The sequence below is a fragment of the Bos mutus genome, chromosome 6 (genome assembly GCF_027580195.1).
Source record: "Bos mutus isolate GX-2022 chromosome 6, NWIPB_WYAK_1.1, whole genome shotgun sequence".
NCBI lineage: Eukaryota > Metazoa > Chordata > Mammalia > Artiodactyla > Bovidae > Bos > Bos mutus.
Window position 1 is genome coordinate 42,158,824 of NC_091622.1, and position 23,971 is coordinate 42,182,794.

The window sequence follows — 23,971 nt, forward strand, 5'->3', positions numbered from 1 at the left end:
TGCTGTATAAGAAAATGTACATACTCTACAATAAAGATTAGGTACTAACATATACCTACATATATAACCACCTAAGTGGTTTCAAATGCATTATCTAATTCAATTTTCCAAATGTAAGAGCGCATTGTGTGGAGAATTTGTTTTGTGTTAAACTGGCTAAGTTGGAGCTATGTTTCCAGAATTTCCTTTCTGGTATGTAGCCTTGCATGGGTCATAATAGATTTACATATTAATTTTATCTTATCTGTAATTGTGAGTATAAATACATAACATTAAATTAACCATCTTTATTGTTTCCATTTGCTCCAAGGCTTGAGAGAGGTTTCCAGTGTGTTAAATAGCTGCCCAGTGGCAGCAGAGAGGGGTTTAGGCACAAGCTCTGATATTAGTGGGGCTCCTCAAAGGCCACAGGGCCCCAGGGGTTCCTGATCGTGCTTGAGGGTGCTTTCAAAGAGATATTCACCCACTCCAGCCTGGGGAGCAGCCAGCCTGTGGAGGTTGGTCAGGTGGTAACTCATCAATTTCACCTCCTTGTCTAGGAAGTGCCTCTCCAGGAAGTCACAGAGGTGGGGGTCTGTGCGGGCAGAGCGTAGGCCATGCAGATTCAAAAGGCCTGGTTCGGGGTCTTCTCCATGAGAAGGATGGCTTCCATGGTGTCCTGGGTTTTACCCCACTTATCTTGAGATGGCTTTTGCATGTCCAGAAAGAGGGCACAGCTGCTGCGCTGGTCTTGTATTTTCAAGAGAAGCTCCATGCCCTTGAACTTCTCCTTGGCCAATTTGCACAAAAAAGTGGTCCACACCCTCCAGAGTCACATCATCGTGGTTGAAATAGAAGCCCAGAGAGAGGTAGGTGTAGAAGGCCCTCAAATGAATGTTGACAGTGGCCTCACCTTGGTGGAATAATTCTGATGAATTTGGGGGCTCATGGTTGATCAGTAATAAGGAGTTAAGCTCAAAAAATGGTGTTGGCTGGTCCCAGTGATCTTGGACAGCTGAGCGGCTGATTTCAAATGTTGCGGCTAGAAAAAAGTTGGAGGGTGGTCGGAGGCTGGAGCAGGGGGCATCCCTGTGTCTGTTCTGACCAAGCACTGTTGAAGCAAGATATGAAGCAAGAGACAGACCTCTGAGTGCACTGCCCATCTTAAGCTTTTTTTAAGTGTACAGTTCAACAGTGGTAAGTACAGATCTTCCGCCACTTATGATGGGCTTAACATCCCCGTAAACCCTAATCTAAATTGAAAATGCATTTAATACACCTAACCTAGTGAACATTCTATTATTAGCTTATTATTATTATTATTAGTCTGCTTTAAAAGTGCTCAGACACTTACCTTAGACTATAGTTGGACAAAATCATCTAACACAAAGCCTATTTTATAATAAAAATGTGCTGAATATCTCATGTACTTTATCGAAACTGTTATTGTACTGAAAGTGGAAAACAATGATTGTATGGATACAGTATGGTTGTAAGCATATTGCTTGTTTATTCTCATGATCCAGTGGTTGCTGCTGCGGGGTATTGTGAGATAGGAATGTAGTGCCTATTGCCAGTCCAGGGGAAAGGTCAAAGTCCAAATTCGAAGTATGGTTTCTGTTGGATGCATATCACTTTGGCACCATTGTAAAGTTGAGAAATCCTAAGTCAAACCATCATTAAGTTGGGGAACGTCTGTACATTCATGTTGTTGTACAACAGCTCTCTAGAACTCCTTTTCTTGTGAAACTGAAATTCTATTCCTTTTAAACACTAACCCTCCTCCCCTCCCCCAGTCCTTGGCAATTACTTTTCTACTTTCTATTTATATAACTTTGACTACTTGAGACATCTCATATGAGTGGACTCATACAGTATTTGTTCTTCTGTGACCAGAGTATATCACGTAGCTTAATGTCCTCAAGGTTTATCCATGTTGTAGTATGTGATAGAATCTTTTTAAGGCTGCATAATGTTCCATTGTGTGTATATAAGACAGGTTATCCACTCACATATCAAAGGACATTTGAGTTGCTTGTCTACCTTTTGGCTCTTGTGAGTAGTGCTGCAACAAACACAAATGTGCAAACATTTCTTTGGGAACTTGCTTTTGACTTTTTTTGTTATATATCCAAAAGTGCGATTGCTAGATCATGTGGTAGTTCTATTTTTAATTTTTTTGAGTAATCTCTGTACTGCTTCTGTAGTAGTTTGTACCATTTTACATTTCTAGCAGAGTTTGCGGAGAAAGCAATGGCACCCCACTCCAGTACCCTTGCCTGGAAAATCCCATGAACGGAGGAGCCTGGTAGGCTGCAGTCCATGGGGTTGTGAAGAGTCGGACATGACTGAGCGACTTCACTTTCACTTTTCACTTTCGTGCATTGGAGAAGGAAATGGCAGCCCACTCCAGTGTTCTTGCCTGGAGAATCCCAGGGATGGCGGAGCCTGGTGGGCTGCCATTCATGGGGTCGCACAGAGTCAGACATGACTGAAGCGATTTAGCAGCAGCAGAGGCAGCAGCAGCAGAGTTTGAGGATTCCAATTTGTCTCTATCATTACCAATATTTGTTGTTTTCTGTTCTCTTGATGGTGGTCATCCTAACTGATTTGAGGTAATGTGCTTATTTTGGTTTTGATTTGCCAAAAGAGAATTTTTGTGTGTAATTTGGAAGGTAAAAGTATAGTAGCAGTCATATTTTTATACTCTGGCAGCCAGCACATGTAGAGTTACCAGTAAAATACAGGATGCCAAATTAAGTTTGAATTTCAGATAAACAGAAATAATTTTAGTATAAATATGTCCCCATGCTGCATGGAACATATTTATATTAAAAAGGGATTTGTATGTAATATTTGGCACATATTTATAACTAAAAAATTCGCTATTATTTGCTGTTTATCTGAACTCAAATTCAACTGGGCACTCTGTGTATTTTACTTGCTAAATCTGGCAACACTAAATTCAGGGCACCCAGTACTGTTGTAGGTCATACACATTGCAGAGGTTACATGGGTTTATTCTTTGATGTGGGAATAGGTCAAATTTGCAGAACCTCTGACAACTGCCATATCACTTCCTTCAATTTTGCTGATAGGTGTATACTTAGCTCAAGTGTTGAAAATTTCTTTCAGCTTCTCAGCTTGTATGTATGGGTAATATGACACATTTGGGAGAACCTCTATTTCTTTCATAAATGAGGTGTTTATGAAAGATCAAGTTTTTTTGTGCAGAGAACAGTTTAAATACCCTCACATTCTTCAGGGGCAGTTGTAATACTACACACTCATATGACAGTGTAACTTCCAATCCTACACTGTCTTATCTTTATTTTGTATGAGAAAGAATGGTGGGAAATCAGAGTATTTTGGTGGTCATTCTTTCATTGGTTTGGCAGTGGGAGCTTGTTGTTTGTTGTTCTTTAGTCTCTAAGTCATGTTGGACTCTTTTTAGATCCCATGGACTGTAGCCCACCAGGCTCCTGTGTTCATGGGATTACCTAGGCAAGGGTACTGGAGTGGGTTGACATTTCCTTCTCCAGGGGATCTTTCCTACCCTGGGATCAAGCCCCCCATCTCCTGCATTGACTGGTGAGTTCTTTACCACTGAGCCATCTGGGAAGTCCCTGCTGCCCCCGGCAAGGAGGCAGTGCTAGCAACAGCTTATCTCTGCATGGAAGGACAGACAGTCCCTGACATATGTGTCCATTAGTGGATGAATGGAGAAAGAATATGTATCATATATAGCCAGTGGAATATTGAGGCAGCATTTTAAAAAGTGATAAAGGAGGTGGCTTATCCAGCAGGATATTCCTATCATTGATGCTGGAGGCTTGGAGACAGTGAAAGACCAGTGTTGGTTCCAGAAGGACTCGTGGATTTCCCTCAGCCTTAATGGTTCCTATATGTCCTTATTTCCCAATTTTATGCTTATCTCCTTTTCTAAACTGCTGAACTTGCAGACTTTGGGCCACAGCAGCATGTACAAAAGCAACAGACCCACTTAGATAGTCTAATCAGCTCCCACAACTGTATAAGATCAAATCTCTGAAATAAATCACCTGTCTATCTGTATATCTATATCTGCAGCTCTATCTCTATCTCCCTCTGGTAATTCTGCTTTTTTGAACAAAACCTGAATGATACAGACTGCAATGTGTTTGTATACATTTTTATATGAAGACACTGATCTTAAGATGTTAAGTATCTTGTTCAAGGTTATACAAATATCAAGTGGCAGAAAGAAGCAATATCTGATCTGGGTCTCTCTATCTCTAAAAACCATAGTCAGGCTAATCTATTTTAGGGAATACAGTGGGGCAGTGACACATATGTGGAATATTAATTGATTGATGAATGTCACATTCCAAACAAGCAAGGTAATTAATCTAATTCAGCACTAGTGATTAGGTCTCGTTAATACTATATTTAGTAAGTGAGCATCTAATTTCTTTTAAGAGACATAGATAAATTGGAGAAATTTTTAGAAGATCAACCAGAGAGGGCTTTAGAAGGAAGAAATGTTAATGAAATAATGCAAGCAATGAAGTATACAGCAAAGAATAGAAGTCCTGGTTGGAGCAAAAGGATCACAATACAGTTCACAGAACTGGGCAGAGAAAAGATTTAAATCCCAGAGCACTAATAAAGGATTTTTCAGAGGCTCAGGCTCCTTACACAACATCTGCCATTCTAGAGAGCTACAAAAGGTGGCTACCTTGTACAAATTATCAGCTGAATACTCAAGTGCCTTAAATTATTTCAAACAAGTAAAATGGCCAGCCCCAAGACCCAGTCCCACAACCTCTTTATTTTATCAGTTCTAAGATACATTCCCTCTTTTTCATATTTTTTTTAAATAGATTAATTTTAAGAGCAATTTTAGGGTCACAGAAAAGTTGAGGGGAAGGTACAGAAAGTTCCCACATGCCCCCTCTCCCTACACATGCAAGGCCTCTACCTCATTGTTTCCCACCAGAGTGGTATTTGTTACAAGTGATAAGCCTACATTTTCACATCATAATCACCCGAACACCATAACCTACCTTAGTGTTTATTCCCGGTATTGTACATTTTCTAGAGCAGTTTCAGAGCCCTCAACTCCTCTGTATTTCGTCTGCTCATTCTTCTCTCTTGCTGCTAAGTCGCTTGAGTCGTGTCCGACTCTGTGCAACCCCATAGACAGCAGCCCACCAGGCTCCCCCATCCCTGGGATTCTCTAGGCAAGAATACTGGAGTGGGTTGCCATTTCCTTCTCCAATGCATGAAAGTGAAAAGTCAAAGTGAAGTCACTCAGTCGTGTCCGACTTTTAGCGACCCCATGGACTGCAGCCTACCAGTCTCCTCCATCCATGGGATTTTCCAGTCAAGAGTCCTGGAGTGGGGTGCCATTGCCTTCTCCATTCTTCTCTCTTAGAAACTACCAAAACATGAAACCATGAAAACTTTTTCATGTTTTGTCATCTTGGAAACTAGAATGTGTCTTATTTTAAATTGTACTCCACGTTTCTCAGTGGAATATAAAATAATGGTGCCTCTTGCAATTGGTGATGTCTTATAATATGTTAAGTATAGTCGTTTTGTGATCTTGGGCAAATTAAACCATCTGTGCCTAAGTTTCCTTATCTCTCTCATATAAGGCTATTGTGAGGAGTAAATGAGAAAACCATATGAAGTGTTTGCAGCAGAGTAAATTATCTATTGTCACAATGATGCTGTAAGACAGACCACACCAAAAATTGGTGGCTTAAAGTAATAACCTATTATTATTTCAGCATAGTGGTAGTGGAGAGCCAGACTCCTCAAGGCTCACTCCTGCGTCTGTGGTGAGCCGTGGGTGAATTGGGAAATGGTGCTAATATCAGCTGGCCTATCTCACATTTTGAGCCTTGACTAGGACAGCTCTCTGCTTCGTGTGTTCATTCATCTTCTGGCTGGTAACCTGGGCTTGTTCTCCTGGTGGCAGTGGAGATCCAAGAGTAAGCACAGAAGTCGAGGCTCAGAGCTGGCACGTCACTATGCCTCTTGAAGTCTGTGGGGTAAAGTATGTCACAAAGCAAACCCAGATTCCAAGAGGGAGGAGATAGACTCCACCTTGGGACCAGAGCTCCAAAGAGCTCCAAAGTCACATCACAAAGAGCGTGGATATGGGGTGGGGTAGAGAAACTGGGGCTGTTTGGGGGAACAATCTATAACAGTCAGAGCCTGGCACATGAAGTGAAGTGAAGTGAGGTTGCTCAGTTGTGTCTGACTCTTTTCGACCCCATGGACTATAGCCTATCAGGCTCCTCCATCCATGGGATTTTCCAGGCAAGAGTACTGGAGTGGGGTGCCGTTTCCTTCTCCAGGGGATCTTCCCTACCCAGGGATTGAACCCGGGTCTCCCGCACTGTGGGCAGACGCTTTATCCTCTAAGCCATCAGGGAAGCCTGGCACATAGTGAGTGCTGAATAAATCATACCTGTCATTACAATCGTCTTCATTAATGAAGGACATCAATAATTATAAATTGACTTGAACTGATTTAGTCCAACTTGGTCAAAGGAGAGAGCACAAGTTTACCTTATGATGAGTGCTGGATGCGGCCCAGGCTGTTGATGTGCCCATCAGTCTCAGAAGCATGTTGTTGTTTGGTCGCTCAGTCGAGTTGACTCTGTGTGACCCCATGGACTATAGCCTCCCAGACTCCTCTGTCCATGGGATTCTCCAGGCAAGAATACTGGAGTGGGGTGCCATTTCCTTCTCCAGGGGATCTTCCCAACCTGGGATCAAACCCGTGTCTCCTGCATTGCAGGTGAATTCTTTACCACTGAGCCACATGGGAAGCCCCTCAGAAGCACGAAGTGTTGGAATATAAAAGATGGAACGATATTCAAGTCCAACTACTCTCTCTTTACTTCATTGTGGGCAAAAAGGAGCTCAAAGGAGATAATGCTCTGAGATGGCACAGCAGGAAAGCTTGGATGTCCAAGTCCCATACCAATGCTCTTTATCATAAAATGCTGCTTCCTTTCCAAGTATAATGGTGAGAAACAAAAAGTTCTATTTCTTTTTAAATCCACAACAAAATAAAATGAGATAAATACAAAATGTGATAAAATAAGCTCTTAAACATACAATCACAAGTATATGTTCTTTTTACCATTTGCAATGTAAGCTTTTTGTTAGAAATTGTGTTCTTTTTAATGATGTATAAATATCGTATAAATACAAAAATAATTTTCAATTTTAATGACAGTTATTTCCTATTTCATATATATGCAATAAGTAGATTTTTTATTGGACTTCAATAAAAGTGGGTAGCACATGAAATTCAGACACACTTTTAGTGGAGGAGGCAAGGATAAATTTTTCTTCATTTAGAGACAATGAAATGAACCATTTAGTATTTAAATACTTATTAAATCTGATTTACCATTTCAAAGGACAAAGTCTATAAGAACACTTGAAATGACTGGTCATCAAAGACATTCTGAAAATACTTTTTGTTTAAAAATAAATTGGTTTAAAATTCACAAACCCAAAATAACACTAAAATGCTCAGCAAAATGCATTTATTACTTTGTCCCCTAATAAAAACCGCACACACCATACTTGTGTTTGTGTGACTGTGTATATGTTACTTCCTTTACATATTCTCAAGCGTACATTAATCAGAGTTGATGGAGGGAACATTGGATTTGAATTCAAGAGACTCTGATGTGAAGTTGGAAGTTATAAAGCCCTGGTAGTCACATAAATTAGAGAAGCATATATTTTAAAGATTTCTGTGAAGGAGTTGTGTGCGTAGAGACAAACAGAAGTTCCTTGTCATTCTATAAGATGTGTTTTGTTTTTGTTTTAATCTTAATTTTTTAAAAATTGTAGTAAAATAAACACGATAGAAAAAGTATCATCTTAACTGCTTTTGCGTGACTGTTCAGTGATATTAAGTACATTCACTTTGTTGGATCATCACCATGGTCCAACCATAGAGCTCTTGTCATCTTGCAAAACTGGAATTCTGTACCCGTTAAACAACAATTCCCCTTTCCTGTTCTCCTAGGTCCTGGCAACTACCAGTTTGCTTTTTGTCTCTATAAATCTGACTATTCTGACTATTCATATAAGTGGAATCATACAGCATTTGTCCTTTTGTGACTGGCTTATTTCTTTTAGCATAATGCCCTCAAGGTTCCTCCATGTGGCATGTGTCAAAAATCCCTTCTTTTTAAGGCTGAATAATCTTCTATTGTGTATATTTATCACATTTTGTTTGTCCATTTGTGGACACTTGGGTTGTTTCCATCTTTCTGCTATTGAGAATACTAAATATTTTTATCTGTGACATATTAAGAGTATTCAAATTGATGTTATTCTCAGTCAATATATCCATTTTTCAATTCATTGTGATGAAACTTCCAATTCATTTTAGCAAATCTAGAGAGGCTTACAGACTGAAAACCACAATCACAGAAAACTAACCAATCTAATCACATGGACCACAGCCTTGTCTAACTCAATGAAACTATGAGCCATGCCATGTAGGGCCACCCAAGACAGACGGGTCATGGTGGAGAGTTCTGACAAAATGTGGTCCACTGGAGAAGGGAATGGCAAACCACTTCAATATTCTTGCCTTGAGAACCCCATGAATAGTATGAAAAGGCAAAGCTGGGGTACATATACACAATGGAGTATTACTCAGCCATTAAAAAGAATGCATTTGAATCAGTTCTAATGAGGTGGATGAAACTGGAGCCTATTATACAGAGTGAAGTAAGCCAGAAGGAAAAACACCAATACAGTATACTAACGCATATATATGGAATTTAGAAAGATGGTAACGATAACCCTGTATACGAGACAGCAAAAGAGACACTGATGTATAGAACAGGCTTATGGACTCTGTGGGAGAGGGAGAGGGTGGGAAGATTTGGGAGAATGGCATTGAAACATGTGAAATGTCATGTATGAAACGAGATGCCAGTCCAGGTTCAATGCACGATGCTGGATGCTTGGGGCTGGTGCACTGGGACGACCCAGAGGGATGGTATGGGGAGGGAGGAGGGAGGAGGGTTCAGGATGGGGAACACATGAGAAATAAAGGAATAAAAAATTTAAAAAAAAAAAGCGCATATTATGTTTTTCTTGGTCCTGCACAGCACGGCACTATGTCAGACAGCCTATGGGAAAAATCCACAGCTTTTGTCTCAGATTTTCTGAATTTCCACAAAGATAACAAGACATTTTTTTTTTCCTTGAAGCCTCCTAATATAAGCAAAATGGGGTTGTTGTGCTCTATTATATCGTTGTCATTTTTTTTTAAATGTCGTTACCATGTTTGTTAGGGTGAATAAAATACACGTTTGAAACTTCCATCAAGAGACTTATGATTAAAAAAAAAAAAAAAAAAGAAAGAAAAGGCAAAAAGAAAGGACACTGACAGATGAACTCCCCAGGTCGGTAGGTGAAAGATTGAAGGCAGGAGGAGAAGGGGACGACAGAGGATGAGATGGTTGGATGGCATCACCGAATCAGTGGACATAAGTTTGAGTAAATTCTGGGAGTCAGTGATGGACAAGGAGGCCTGGCATGCTGCAGTTCATGGGGTCACAAAGAGTCAGACACGACTGAGCAACTGAACTGAACTGAACTGCTGCTGTTGCTGTTTAATCGCTAAGTCTCTCAAGATCAAGAAACACTTTTGGAAGCTTTCATATGCTCCCCAGAGCTGAAGAAATCTCTGTGGGTTGACTTAAGTCTTCTCTGCCAAGAAATAGCCTGCCACCTCCTTGGATGCTGCTTTACCACACAGGTGCTGCCCCTGGGTGTGGTGGTGACATCTTTATAAGTATCATTGCCAAAGTGTGCTGCACTGGCTGAGGTCCTTTTACCCTAGTGAAAAGTGAAGGTGTTTGTTATTCAGTCAGGTCCGACTCTTTGTGACCTCATGGACTGTAGCCTGAGGTTACAGGTTCTTCTTTCTGTGGGATTCTCCAGGCAAGAATACTGGAATAGGTAGCCATTCCCTGTGGTTCTCACTAAACCCATCCGTAATTTCTGTCATACCTCCTTTCTACTTTCCCAGCTGTGAAAGTGAAAGTCGCTCAGTCGTGTCCGACTCTTTGCGACCCCATGGACTATACAGTCCATGGAATTCTCTAGGCCAGAATACTGGTGTGGGTAGCCTTTGCCTTCTCCAGGGGATCTTCCCAACCCAGGGATCGAACCCAGGTCTCCTGCATCACAGGCAGATTCTTTACCAACTGAGCTCTCAGGGAAGCCCCTTGTCTGCCCCAATTCCTAACAGACATATACCAACAGTTGAGAGTATTTTCTTCTTTCAGAAGACCACACCTACTATCCAGATTGGATTCTGGTTCTTCCACTACCTGTCTTCCAATCTAGTGCTAGACATATAATCTGTGACTCAATCTTTATGAAGTGCAACTTTCTATACGTAAAGTCAAATTTCTGTGGGTTTTTTTTTTTTTTGGAGAGAGAAGAAAAAATCCTTGGACTCATAAATTAAAAAAATATAATTTCAAGTGTATTATTTAAACTATGAGGTTCAGGAGCAAATTCTGAAACTCCAAAACCAGGATAATTTTTTGTTCTCTGTATTCTTGTAATCCTCCCCCTCAGGCAATGCATATGGTTGACTGCATAGCAGTAAGGTCAAAGGGAAGAAGAAAAATGGATCCAAGATTTTCACTCAGACCAGAAAGACCTATAGGTAGCTACAGAAGGGGAAGGGCAGAGATGATGAGAAATTGTGCAGCTGGGAGTTTGAACTGGGTGACTGGGACTGGAGGTTGGGGAAGGCTGACAAATGCAACACGAGGATGCAGCACTTGTCGCTTCAGTGCAGTGAGGAAGGAAGTGGGAAGGAGAGCTGATGAGTGTATGTGTGGAGGGGGAGGGAGGGTGACTAAAAGTCATGTTGGTCTATGTCCATGCACACTGGATAAATTAGTTGATTAATCCTCTTAACTATACAAAGCAGTATGAAAGCTGATGTTTGATTTCACATAAGGAGAATAAAAGGATTTTGAGTTAGAATTTTAAAACCCTAATTAAGGATTCTTACTTTGAAGCAGCTTAAGTATCCATTGATAAATGAATGGTTAAAGAAGATGTGGGACATATATACAGTGGAATACTACTCAGCCATAAAAAATGAAATAATGCCATTTGCAGCAACATGGATGGACTTGGACTTGCTGTATAGCACAGGAAACTATATTCAATATCTTGTAACAACATAATGGAAAAGAATATAAAAATGAATACATGTATGTATATGTGTAAGTGAATTACTTTGCTGTACACCTGAAACTAACATAATATTGTAATCAACTATATTTCAATAAAAAATTTAAAAAATGAAGATAAAAGAAGAAAAGCATTCCTGTTTTGTATTCACAGAAGACAGTTTCAACACAGGGTTGTTCAGGAATAAAATAAATCAAGAAGGATGGATATTATTGATTCTTTAAAATGTGTTTATGGCTTCCTTATATTTCCATCTTTATTTATTCAGAGGATAAACCAAGAGACAGGAAGGGCTGAAGGAAAAAAGTTGCAACCTTTCTTTGGGTTAACTGGTGATCACATGGTTTTGCCTCTTGATGCTGCTGCTCATCACAGGTTCCTATGGAGCTGCTCCTGCTGCTGCTAAGACCAAAATCTGCACTCTGGGTCCCAGCTCCTACTCCTATAGTCAGGGTGGACTCCCATCTGCCTCCTTCTTCCAACTTCTTGGTTCTCTGTATCCCTGCCTTGATAAATGGTTTTAGGGATGAAATTATATTCTGACAGTTAGTTCAATAACTAATGTATGCTTGGTATTTTAAGCTAACATTGTTATTTAGCTATCTATAAGATAATTTACAATAATGAACTTAGAATATTTACACATATAAGCCTATAAATTCTTACTAGTGCAATTATCTTTCTACTTTATAATTTTTACACAGACTGGTGCTTGTTAAAAATATTTTCAAACTACCTTGGAAAAAGAATTCAAGTCAGATCATTGTGTTAAAATTGTGAGAAGATGAGAGGAGGAAGAACAATAAGGAGTTTGAATCAAACCCCTCAGTTAAAAAATCTAAGGTTCAGCCACTTAGTGGTAGATGCTTGGTCTGTCTGTCCACATTTGTGCCCAAAGACCATGTGTTCTCATAGTAATCCTGTAAGTTCCTATGATACTATATATTGGGCCAGTAGTCCTTGAGCAAATTGCGTAATCAGAATTTCTTAGCTGGTAAAACATAGATAAAATAGTACCTAACACATAGAGTTGCTGGAGCATAAATAAGAAAATCTACATCAATTGCTTAAATAGTAAATGTTTTCATAAAGAACAGGACATGAAGAGTATGGATCCTGTGACTAGATTGTCCACATTCAAATTCTGGAAACACTACTTACTCTCTGGAAAGACAACTTCTCACAGGAATTTACAATTATTAAATTAGCCAGTCTATGTAAAATGCTTAGAAAAGGGCTGACCTGTAGTAAATATTTAGTAAATGTTAGCTACTACTATTCATACTATTAGCATTGTAATCTACCCCCCAGGGCGTTTTTGGATTGTTTTTAATGCCTATAATCTCTATTACATCACTGAAACAATGTTCATAAGGTTCCATTACCAGAAAATCTTGCAACCTTCCGCATGCAGTGAAAAGATACAATTAGAGAATAGAAAATAATTTGAGGAATTCTTGGTATGCCCATATGTTAATTTCTCATTATTTAGTTCATTACTTGCAATTAACAGCATTTTAATCACAAGTCTCTCAGTTTCAAGCTTGTCCTTCTGCATTTGGTAAATGTCTGTTATTTCTAATAGATATTTGTATCATTTCATTATTTTCCCCTATTTAATTTATTAATGTTCTTCACAAAATTGGTTCATTTCATAGAAGGCTCCTTAGAGTTTTATTAGTTGATGATTTCTTTGTTTTTGATAGTTGCTTTTTCATCCTTGGAGAAAGTTTCTACACTATTAATGGGAATCTAAATTGATCTTCTAACCTTCCTAGATGTCTAGGAACAAGCTTTTTGTAGAAGGATAGTGATTATAGAACCTTTCTCAATTTTGCTAGTCAGACACCTTGAAGAAATCAATTAGTAGGCAAATTATTAACTAATTGAGCATTTAGAGTGTTCTTACTTTTGAAAAATCAATTAGGCCTTTGCCCTTAGTTTTCCAGCATTACTTCATTATTAATTGTTTTAAACAGCAGTTCATCAGCTATGGACCAGATCAGTTGACAGTTGTTTTTTGTTTATATTCTGTGCTTAATTGATTAATACAATGAGCTGAAAACCTTTAACATCATTGATCATGTCACGGAATGCTGAGTAATTGGCTGGCAAAATGCGATTTTTTAAAATTAATGATCCGATGGTTCAAAGGTTCAATTCAACAGCAGATTGCAGTCAGCAAAAAGAGAAGATTTTCAGTATTTCTTCAACGTGGATGATCTGAATGATAGGCCCACCTCATTCTTGGAGCCAATACTATTTTTCTGTCTTCATTAGTGATAATTTCTCGTTCTATATAAAGCCTAGGAGGTTGCATTTATTATCTTAATGACACTATTTCATTATCACTGGGTAAACAGAGCTTTCAATTCAAATTTTGTAGAAATTGCCATTGCTGTCAGAGGTACATAAAAAGAAATAAATTTGTAGAATGCAATTCCATGCTTTATAAGATCTTCAAACGAAGGCAGTAGTTGGAAGTGGGTCTTAATTCAGTAATTTACTCTTCTAGAAAGTCTTTCATGGAGCAAATATATTCAAACTTCTGGGTCCCTTATCTCTGCTCCCATGGCTATCTAGACATACTGTTCGCTTGTTATCACCATTTGTGCTTATTTGTCTGGCTGCCACACCAAAAACTACAAACCCTCAGAAGTCATGGACTCACCTAAGTGTTTTTGTATCTTTAGTGTGACTCTTGTTTTGAAAATAGAATTGGCATAGAAATGGTTGATGAACTGAAAGGAAAACACACATACATACACACGGTTTCTCATACAGTTAGGGAAATATATTTTGATTATGTGTGTAAAATTCATTATCATCATTATAAAAATATATCTATCTTTCCTGGACATATAAAAACAAAGTCCCTTGATCCGCCTGCAATGCAGGAGGCCCCTGTTTGATTCCTGGGTCGGGAAGATCTGCTGAAGAAGGCTACCCACTCCAGCATTCTTGGCCTTCCCTGGTGGCTCAGCTGGTAAAGAATCTGCCTGCAACATATGAGACCTGGGTTCGATCTGTGGGTTGGGAAGATCCCCTGGAGAAGGGAACGGCTACCCACTTTGGTATTCTGGCCTGGAGAATTCCATGGGCTGTGTAGTCCATGGGGTTGTAAAGAGTCAGACACAGCTGAGTGACTTTCACTTTCACTTTTTGATTTCCAAATTGTCGCTAACTCAGTCAGGGTCTTAGCTGCTGCTGCTAAGTTGCTTCAGTCGTGTCTGACTCTGTGCGACCCAATGGATGGCAGCCCACCAGGCTCCCCTGTCCCTGAGATTCTCCAGGCAAGTGTGTTGTCAAACACTTTCTAAGCTAAAAATTTAAACCAGTGTTCTCCAAAGTATATTTGGTAGAAAAAATGCCCCTAAGATATTTCTAATAAAAAATGGTCAAATTTGGTGAAACACAGCAAATTCATCTCTTTTGGGAATGTACAATGTGCATTAGAATATTAAAGGTTGTGAGAAGTTCAATCACAACTTTATAGATCCTAAGTTTTTTGACCCTAAAGCTTTCTCTCTCTCTCTCTCTCTTTTTTTTTTTTTGTGGAGCATTCATTAACATATCTATAAACTAATGGTGTATAGAACATGCTTTGAGAAGTGCCACTTTAAACAATAACGTGAGTCAGAGAATGTGATTGCGGTTGTGCTTCAAAGTGGAAAAAAATGTGGTGAGGAAAGTTAGGATCTCAGCGACTGCTCACAGGCATTCTACACCACCAGTGTGGCAACTTCAATTATTTCACTTTCTATTGGTTGTTTTCTTTTCTACTGTTTCTCATTGCAGAAAACTCAGAAAACAGATAAAAGTAAAAAGGGAAAAGTCTTTATGGCTGTTTTGCTTAAAATATTTAATGCTCAAATAAATTTGGAAAGCAGTATGGAGTTTCCTCAAAAAACTAAAAACAAAGCTGTATGATCCAGCAATTCAACTTCTAGATATTTATAAAAAAAAAGATGAAAACACTAATTTGATAAGATCTATGTACCCTTATGTTCATTGCAGCACTATTTACTAGAACCAACTTATGGAAGCAACCTATATACATCTCTCTCTCTCTCTCTCTCACACACACACACACACACACGATGGAATATTACTCAGTCATAAAGAAGAATGGAATTTTGCCATTTGCCACAGCATGGATGAAGCTGGTGAGTATTATACTAAGTGAAATAAATCAGATAGAAAAAAATGAATACCATATGATCTCACTTGTAAGTGGAAACTAAGCAGAACAAAGGAACAAACAAAACAGAAAGAGACTCATAGATACAGAGAACAAACTGGTGGTCACCACGTGGGGTGGAATGGTGGGGGGTGGGGGGGAGAAAGGTGAAGTAGGTGAAGGGGATTATGAAATATAAACTTCTATGTATAAAGTAAATAAGTCAGGGATGTAACACAAACTCAGGGAATATAGTTAGCAACACTCTTAACAAGTCTGAATCGTGACAGATGGTAACTAGACTTTCTGTAGTGATCATTTCACAGTGTATAAAAATATCGAGTCACTATGCTGTACACCTAAAGCTAATATTTTATGCTAATCATGATTCAATAAAGACAATACCATACCTAAAAAATAATTGGGGAAACTTTGGTTTAAACGAAGTTAGACAAACCTTTTCATGCCTTCTCAGAGCCTTACTATGATCCATAATATGAAAGGTGAACCTATTTACAAAACAGAAATAGAGTCACAGAGGTAGAAAACAAACCTACGGCTACCAATAAATTTGGGGGTGGGGTGGGGTGCTAAATTGGGAGACTGTGATTGACATATACACGCTACTATATACAATATGGATAGCAAATAAGAACCTACTGTATAGAACAAGGGGCTTTACGCAGTTTTCTTTTCTACATGGGGAAAGAATTTAAAAAAGAGTGGGTGTGTGTATATGTAAAACACCTGAAACTAAAACAGCCTTGGAAGTCAGCCATGCGCACCTGCTCGGTTGCTTCAGTCGTGTCCAACTGTTTGAGACCTTATGGACTGTAGCCCAACAGGCTCCTCTGTTTGTGGGATCCTCCAGGCAAGAATACTGGATTGGGTTGCCGTTCCCTCCTCCAGGAGATCTTCCTGACCCAGGGATTGAACCCATGTCTCCTGCATTGCTGGCAGATTCTTTACCACTGAGCCTCCTGGGAAGCCCAAATCAACTATACTGCAATAAAAATTAATTTTAATAAAGTTGGCTCTCCGTTGGAGTTGTAGTATACAGCTCTAAAGGAAGAACTACTTCCTAAAGAGCTACATTGGACCACTAACTTTTAGGCATTTGGGGGCTAGTGTTGGTTGGGATTTACTGCCAATAGTGAGGAGACACATGAAAAGCCTTCATTGCTTGCTACCCAGTATCCCTCACTGAATGGAAGAGCACTAGCCCAGGATGGTCAAGGTCTCCGAGAGTTACCCACTTACTCTTGGAACCTATTTCTCAACTTCCCATAACTTATTAGAGCTGTCTTTATCTGAGGGCTCAGGGCACAAGGACCTAGAGAGATTAGAGCTAAAAATAACAAAAATACAATTAATATGCATTTGGGAAACAATTGCTCAGGCAAACCAGCACACACAGATAATGGATCCTGTCTGAAACTTCATTTTCCAAACTAAGGAACAATAATATGCATATTAACCCAGGTGAATGTCTAAACAGATTCTTGGCAGCCTATGATTAGATAAAGGAGCTCATGTATCCTGAATGCAATTTACGTAGTTAAAATTAAGCACTATCACAAAGGGAGGCATTTAAGTTCAACCTGAACAAATTGTTACTTTTATGATATGTTTTCTCCATCCTCTTACTTTTAATCTAAATACATTTTAAACTATATGTATCTTTATATTTGGGCTTCTACAGTGGTGCTAGTGGTAAAGAACCTGCCTGCCAATGCAGGAGATGTAAGAGATGCAGGTTTGAGGCCTGGATTGGGAAGATCCCCTGGAGGAGGGCATGGCCACCCACTCCAGTATTCTTCCTGGAGGATCCCACGGACAGAAGAGCCTGGGAGGCTACTGTCCATAGGGTTGCACAGAGCCAGACAAAACTGAAATTACTTGGCATGCACCCACACATCTTTATATTTAAGGTGGGCTTATTGTAGCAAACAGAGTTGGGAAGTGTTGGTCACTTAGAATTTTTCCTACTCACTTTCTTAATTCCAACTGACTTTGAGGTTTTGACATAATTTCATTTTCTTTCCAAAATGTTTATTAAATCTGAGTTTTAACTAAATTGTTCATGGGCTTCTCTAGTTGGAGAGCACTGGCTCTAGAGTGTCAGAGCTCTAGTAGTTGTAGGGTGCCCTGTTACACGTGGGGTCTTAGTTCCCTGACCAGCGATGGAACCTGCATCCCCTGCAATGGAAGGAGAATTCTTAACCACTGGACTACCGGGGAAGTCCCTTAATTGTTGATTGTTCAGGAGGCTTAGGGCAATCGATGCTTTTAATTTCTTCAAAACAAAACCGAGGAATCTGCAAAGAAAATGAAATCACATAACCTTATGTTCTCATGAATTCACAGTTTAGGAAAAATGCTACTGCCATTTAGAGATGCAGTAGTTGCTAGTAACATAAAACTACAAAGCTCTTCCTTAAACAAAAACAGTTGTGCATCTGATGAAAAATTATGTTTAAAGGAGAGGAACTTGGTTTCAAAACATGCTTAGTGAATAAATAAAAATCTGAACACATAATTTTGGAATGGAAAGAAAAGAGTGCTTCTTATGATTATAAATTTAAAAGCAAATGAATAGTAAAATTAAAAGGAATTATGGAAAAATGATAATAAATATTTTATTAAGGTAATGTATATTGTTAGCATTTTGCAGATGGGAGCAAGGTATAAATTTTCAAGAGAAGGACATTTCTTCTGAGAGATGGTCAGAAAGTTATTTTTTAAAACCTGATTTTTAAATAGGAATTATCATTTGCTAAGCACTCACTAAGTAACAAACATTAGCTAAATATTTCATGTGATTTTTTTCACTGAGAACTGTCATCAATATAGAAAAAAGTATTTTCTTCATTTTGTTTTTAACCTGAAACATGAGTCAAAGAAGGCACAGCACAGTAGAGAGAATTAGGATTTAACACAGTTAGTGACTGGATCTCATCCATTTTGCAATAAAATGATCACAGTACTACCGTATCACACTGTATTCTTCCTTTTGCATCAATGAATGAATCAGAATGCTGTATTTGATTCTTTGCAAGGAAGAATTTTCCTTGCCACTAACATAATTCAAGACTTTTAATTCTTCATTTCTTAAAAAAGACATACTTCATCACTTAGAGTTCCCTTCTTTATGTCATCAATAAGGAACAGGATAGACTAAAGCTTTTTTTATCATGTGAAAGTATAATAATTCAAATCATAATCAATCTCTCCATTCTCTACTTAGCGTAGCCTGGATAAATGAAGTTGAAAAGTATTTTGTGTATAAAATTGCTGTGAAGAATGCTACCTTCTGGGAACACAAACCCATACCTGGTGGGTGATATGGTCCAGGTGTTGTAGCTTCCATGATGGTAGTGGGCAGATGGGAAAGAGTCTGTATATTTTATTTTCTTCTTCTAATTCATAAGGGGAAAAAATTAAAAAAGAAACTAACTCAAATACAAAAATCATTTCTTTTATGTAGTTGTGTTTAATATATTGTCTCTCAATATTATTGTAATTTGAGGGGAAACCTTTCCCCCATAGAACCAGAAGTGTAAACACACACACACAGACATGAAACTAAGTACATGAAAGAGCTAGAATATAATTATAGATGACCTTCATTTAAAACTCACATTTTATATTCACGTTTATGCAGGTGAGGTTTAAAAACACAAAAAAGCCATTCAATTCAGAATTATGGTTTCCTCAGAAATTGCAGTATAATTCTAACTCACATTTATTCATATGTGAATAAAACATATGACCATTTCCAAAACCTCTGGGTACCATAACATATTTAAAAATACCAGCACAATTACCAGGCTGAAAAAGACTACTAACCAGGCATTTCCCCATAGAAAACCGTTTCGCACACCTACTCAGAATTATATATGTAGCCAAGGATTTAATATTGTAAATATGTGAAGAAATGAGTTATCCTTTCTTTGGGAGTCGTAACTTTGGGTTTTAGACTCCTATTTATTTATTATTTCCGACGTGGCATCTCATTTATGTAATGTTGGGGTGGGTACTGAATGTAAGCTTTGACAATAAACTGGCTCACCTTCACTTCCTTGAAACCAACACAGAAGTGTGTACCTGTTTTAATGTGCATTGTGTTTTCTGCGTGCAAATGAAGTATTACTGAACAATTCCAACTTTGTTTTTAAAAAGTCAGCACAGTTCAATGTTTCCCTCATTCTCTGAGTCTGGAGAACATAAATAGTCATTCTAATTCTCGGGTAGACACTGAGTTACATATTCTATCAAGACTATGGAAATTCTATTTTTAAAAATTTGCATATTCCTTTTATATGAAGAACCTGAGCTATGAATCAACTCAAAATGGTATTTAAAGTTTTGACTAAAATTAACTGTAGCACTTAAAATAATTCTTAATATTTTAAGGAAAAAACTCTTGAGGCCATTTGAAAAAAGGGTTATATTGAAGAAGAGAGAGGCAGAGAGAAAGAAAGATAATTAATAGGATATTTGAGAGTTGAATAACTAAATGAAAATATACAGATCTGCCAGAACCCAATGCGGTCAGAATAATATTAATCAAATCTTACCGACTCTTAGTTGAAATAATGAGAAAACATTCTTAGCCTGCTTGATCATGTTGGCATTTTAATTAAACTTTCTTGGATCCTAGAGAAAACAATAGTTTTTTTGTTGGAACTCTTTTAAAGTGTTATCAAAAATACTTTTGAAGGCATTAACCAAGTAGTATAATTGGGGTCTTTATGTATAAAAACATGGCAGAACGTGATGCCATTGATTCTTAACTTTTTTTTTTTTTAAGCTGTTTATAAATCTGTAGGGCTTCCCTGTGGTTCAGATGGTAAAGAATCTGCCTGCAATGCAGGAGATTTGGGTTCGATCCCTGGGTCAGGAAGATCCCCTGGAGAAGAAAACAGCATCCCACTTCAGTTTTCTTGCCTGGAGAATTCCACGGACAAAGGAGCCTGGTGGGCTACAGTCCATGGGGTCACAGAGTTGGACAAGACTGAGTGACTAATACTTTCACTTTCCTCATAAATCTATAACTACAAGAAATCTGAACAATGAAATGTAGACTTAATTAGAACAAACTTCTCCCATTTTCAGAGATAATGTTACAGTTATTCTTCTGTAGCTTGTACTAATAGAACAGTTCTGGTCTAGTGGAATAAAGATTTTCAGTAAACAAATAGTTGACAATTTAATATACTTATATAGCACACTTTGTGCCAAAGGTATCATTCTGAGTGCTTTGGAAATATTACCTCATTTAATCTTCCTATCTACTTTATAATACAGGTACCATTTTTATTTCCATTTTAATGATGAGGACATGGAGATACAGAGAGGGAAAGCACTTTGTCCTGAATCATACAGGTAAATAGCTGCAGAGCTAGGATTTAAATCAGGTGATCTGATTTCAGAGTCTGTGTGCTCACCCCCTACACCAAATCCCCAACACTTTTCTAGATGCTTTTTGTAGCCTTAGTCCCATGATTCATTGTTATATGTATCTCATCTTACTTCATCCTCAGTGTAATTCTGCAAAGTAAGTATTATTAGCCTCACTTTACAGATGAGGAAAGTAAGGCCCAAGGGAATTGAATAACTTGTTTGAGTTTAAATTACTAAGAGGAAGGGTATAAACTCATTTCTATCTGAATCTGAAGTCTATGCTTTCCCGCAAAACTTTCTGATATACCAAAGTGGTATTTAGAGATTGAGGAATTTAATTCACCATCTTAACTTGAAGTTTTTTAATAAAATTGAGCACCAAACATTTACTGAATTTTTATGAAGAACATGTCAGGATTTTATGGGGTCAGAACCTTATGTAATTTTGGATATCTTTTTCTTAAAATATAATTTTATTTATTTTTGGCTGTGCTGGGTCTTTATTTTTATTTATTTATTTTTCTTAATTTTATTTTATTTTTAAACTTTACATAATTGTATTAGTTTTGCCAAATATCAAAATGAATCCGCCACAGGTATACATGTGTTCCCCATATCACTGTGTGAGCTTTTCTCCAGCTGTCGCGAGTAGGGGCTGCTCTCCAGTTGCGGTGTGAAGGCTTCTCACTGTAGTGGCTTCTCTTGTGGAGCACAAGCTCTAGGAAGCAAAGGCTTCAGTGGCTGTGACTCGTGGACTCAATAGTTGCAGCTCCTGGGCTCCAGAGCACAGGCCCAGTAGTTGTAGAGCATGAGTTTTGTGGCTCCACGTCATATGAGATCTTCCCGGACCAGGGATCTAACCCCTGTCTCCTGCAATGGCAGGCAGATTCTTTATCACTGAGCCATCAGAGAAGCCCCAGGAGATCTTCTCAAGGATAAAGAATACAAATTCATACATGTAAAATTAGGTATGTAAGTGACTACTCATCATGAATGAGAAAAAAACCATCACAAATGTTAATAACATCATTCCTTCATGCAGTCTCTTACTCTGACCTTTGCATTGATGTGCTGGGTGAGTTTGCACAGGGATCAAAAGGAGAATTTGTTCACTGGAAAGCTAGTATGAGACTGATTGTAGATGGAGATGATTGCAAATCATGCAATTATGTCTCACGAAATACAAACTAGAAGGAGCCCAAGTCAGATTTTCCCTAGCTAGATTTTTTTTTTCTTAAAGTCCATAGCTATTTCAACATTACCCTGTGTTATTAAGAGTATGTGCAATGGGAGAAGTCAAATTGGAGGGGTGGGGCCTCCCTTTTGCAAAATTCAGAAAAGCACATCACCATGAGAACATGTTGCTAGGGCCCCTTCTAGGGCCTCGTAAGTGGATGTGTGCAAGTGAGGGCTTCTGAAGCAAGTTTCCTTAGCTTCACAGTAAATCCAACATCTTCTGGCACCCACTCAGTCATGCCACTCAAGAAACGTTGAACTTGCCAGCCTAAAGTAGTACTATTAAACCAGCAGCATAAATGTGTGGACACGGTGGGGTAGGAACGTAGGCAACAAGAGAGAGAAAACTGTTCCTCATTCTTGGTCAGATTATACGGTTGTAGAAATTTGGAGAAAATTCACAATGAATTACACTTAAAATTGAGAAAATAAGTATTTGTATTGTGCTTTCCCACCAGTTCATAAAGAACATTGGTAGGTAGAAAGTCTGCTCAAGAATTTGATCTAGATCAAGATAGAAGATAACAACATTCCAAGCTTCTCAGAAAGCCTTCTAGAATTAAGAATGGTGAGTAAGGATAAAGCAGAAGTTACTGTAAAGGTCCCAATTTCTTATGAACAGGAAAAAACCATGGAACTTTTCAGCAAAATCACTAATTATGTTGTTGTAATCAAAGTTATACATTATTTATGTTCTCTTGACAGTGATGGTCTAAAGTAACTTTCTCTTACTGAACTAAATATATAAGCCTTAAAAACTTTAATCATATAATGAACCAGCTACTTCTTTTGTTGGCTTCTGTGTGTACACGAAAAAAACATTTTTCTGTTAATCTATCTTTTGTCTAATTTGCAGGCCTCATAGACAAAACAGAAGATGGCAGAGGAAGAGCTTTTCCCCTAGATATGTGTTTACTTTGTCAGTGCTGAGCACCAATTACTGAGTGGCAGACATACTCATCATTTTAAATGGAGTAAAATCTGGATTTTGATAATTTTTTCTTACAGTTAATTTTTTAATACAAACTCATTCAATAATGCACCACTTGGTATAATAAAATGCAAGATTTAGGTGTAAAATTAGATAACTTTTGACAAATGTGTACTTTTATTTAACCACTATCTCACTCAAGATATTAAAAATTTCATCATGACAGAACACATTTTCTGTCTCTTTGTTTAGTCGATCCTTAGAAAGCCAGAGGCAACCACCATTTCAATTTCTGTTTCTGTTGATTCATTTTATCTGTTTTAGCGTTTCATGTAAATGGTGTGTACAATTTCATGTTTTTTTTTGCTAGATGTAATAATGTTTTTGAGATTAAATCATTTTACTTTGTGTAGTGTGTAGTTGTTTATATTGCTGAAAAACACATTTAAAATATATTTATTGTAGTTATGTAACCTTTCTCTTCTTGCTGAATATTTGGTTGTTTCCAGTTTGGGGCTATTATGAATAAAGCTGCTGTAAACATTCCCATACAATTCATTGTATGGACATATGTTTCCATTTTTCTATGGTAAATACCTAGGAGTGGAATTATTTGATCATATGGTTGGACCCATAGGTTTAACTTTATAAGAAACTTCCAAACAGTGTCCCAAAGTGATATTTTGTATGAGAATTCCAATTGCTGCTCATCTTTGCTAAAACTTGGAATTTCTATCTACTTTATTTTGGCCATTCTTCTGGGTGTAAATTAGTATTATATTTTGGTTTTAATGTTCATTTCCTTGATGATAAATGACATTGAGCCCCTTATCATGTGCTGATTGGCATTGTCTATTTTCTTTTATGATGTGTTTTTTCAGGTCTTTTGCCCACTTGAAAACAATTGAGCTAGTTGTCTTTTATTCAATACTAATCTATGGAAATTCTTAATACATTCTTGCATATAAGGCTTTGTCTGATAT

General features: G+C 38.0%; 1 pseudogene; it reads right to left on the minus strand.

Moving 5' to 3' along the window:
• Nucleotides 1–398: 398 nt before the first annotated feature.
• LOC102281540 (ferritin light chain pseudogene) lies at nucleotides 399–928 on the minus strand (annotated as a pseudogene).
• Between the last annotated feature and the right edge of the window lie 23,043 nt (nucleotides 929–23,971).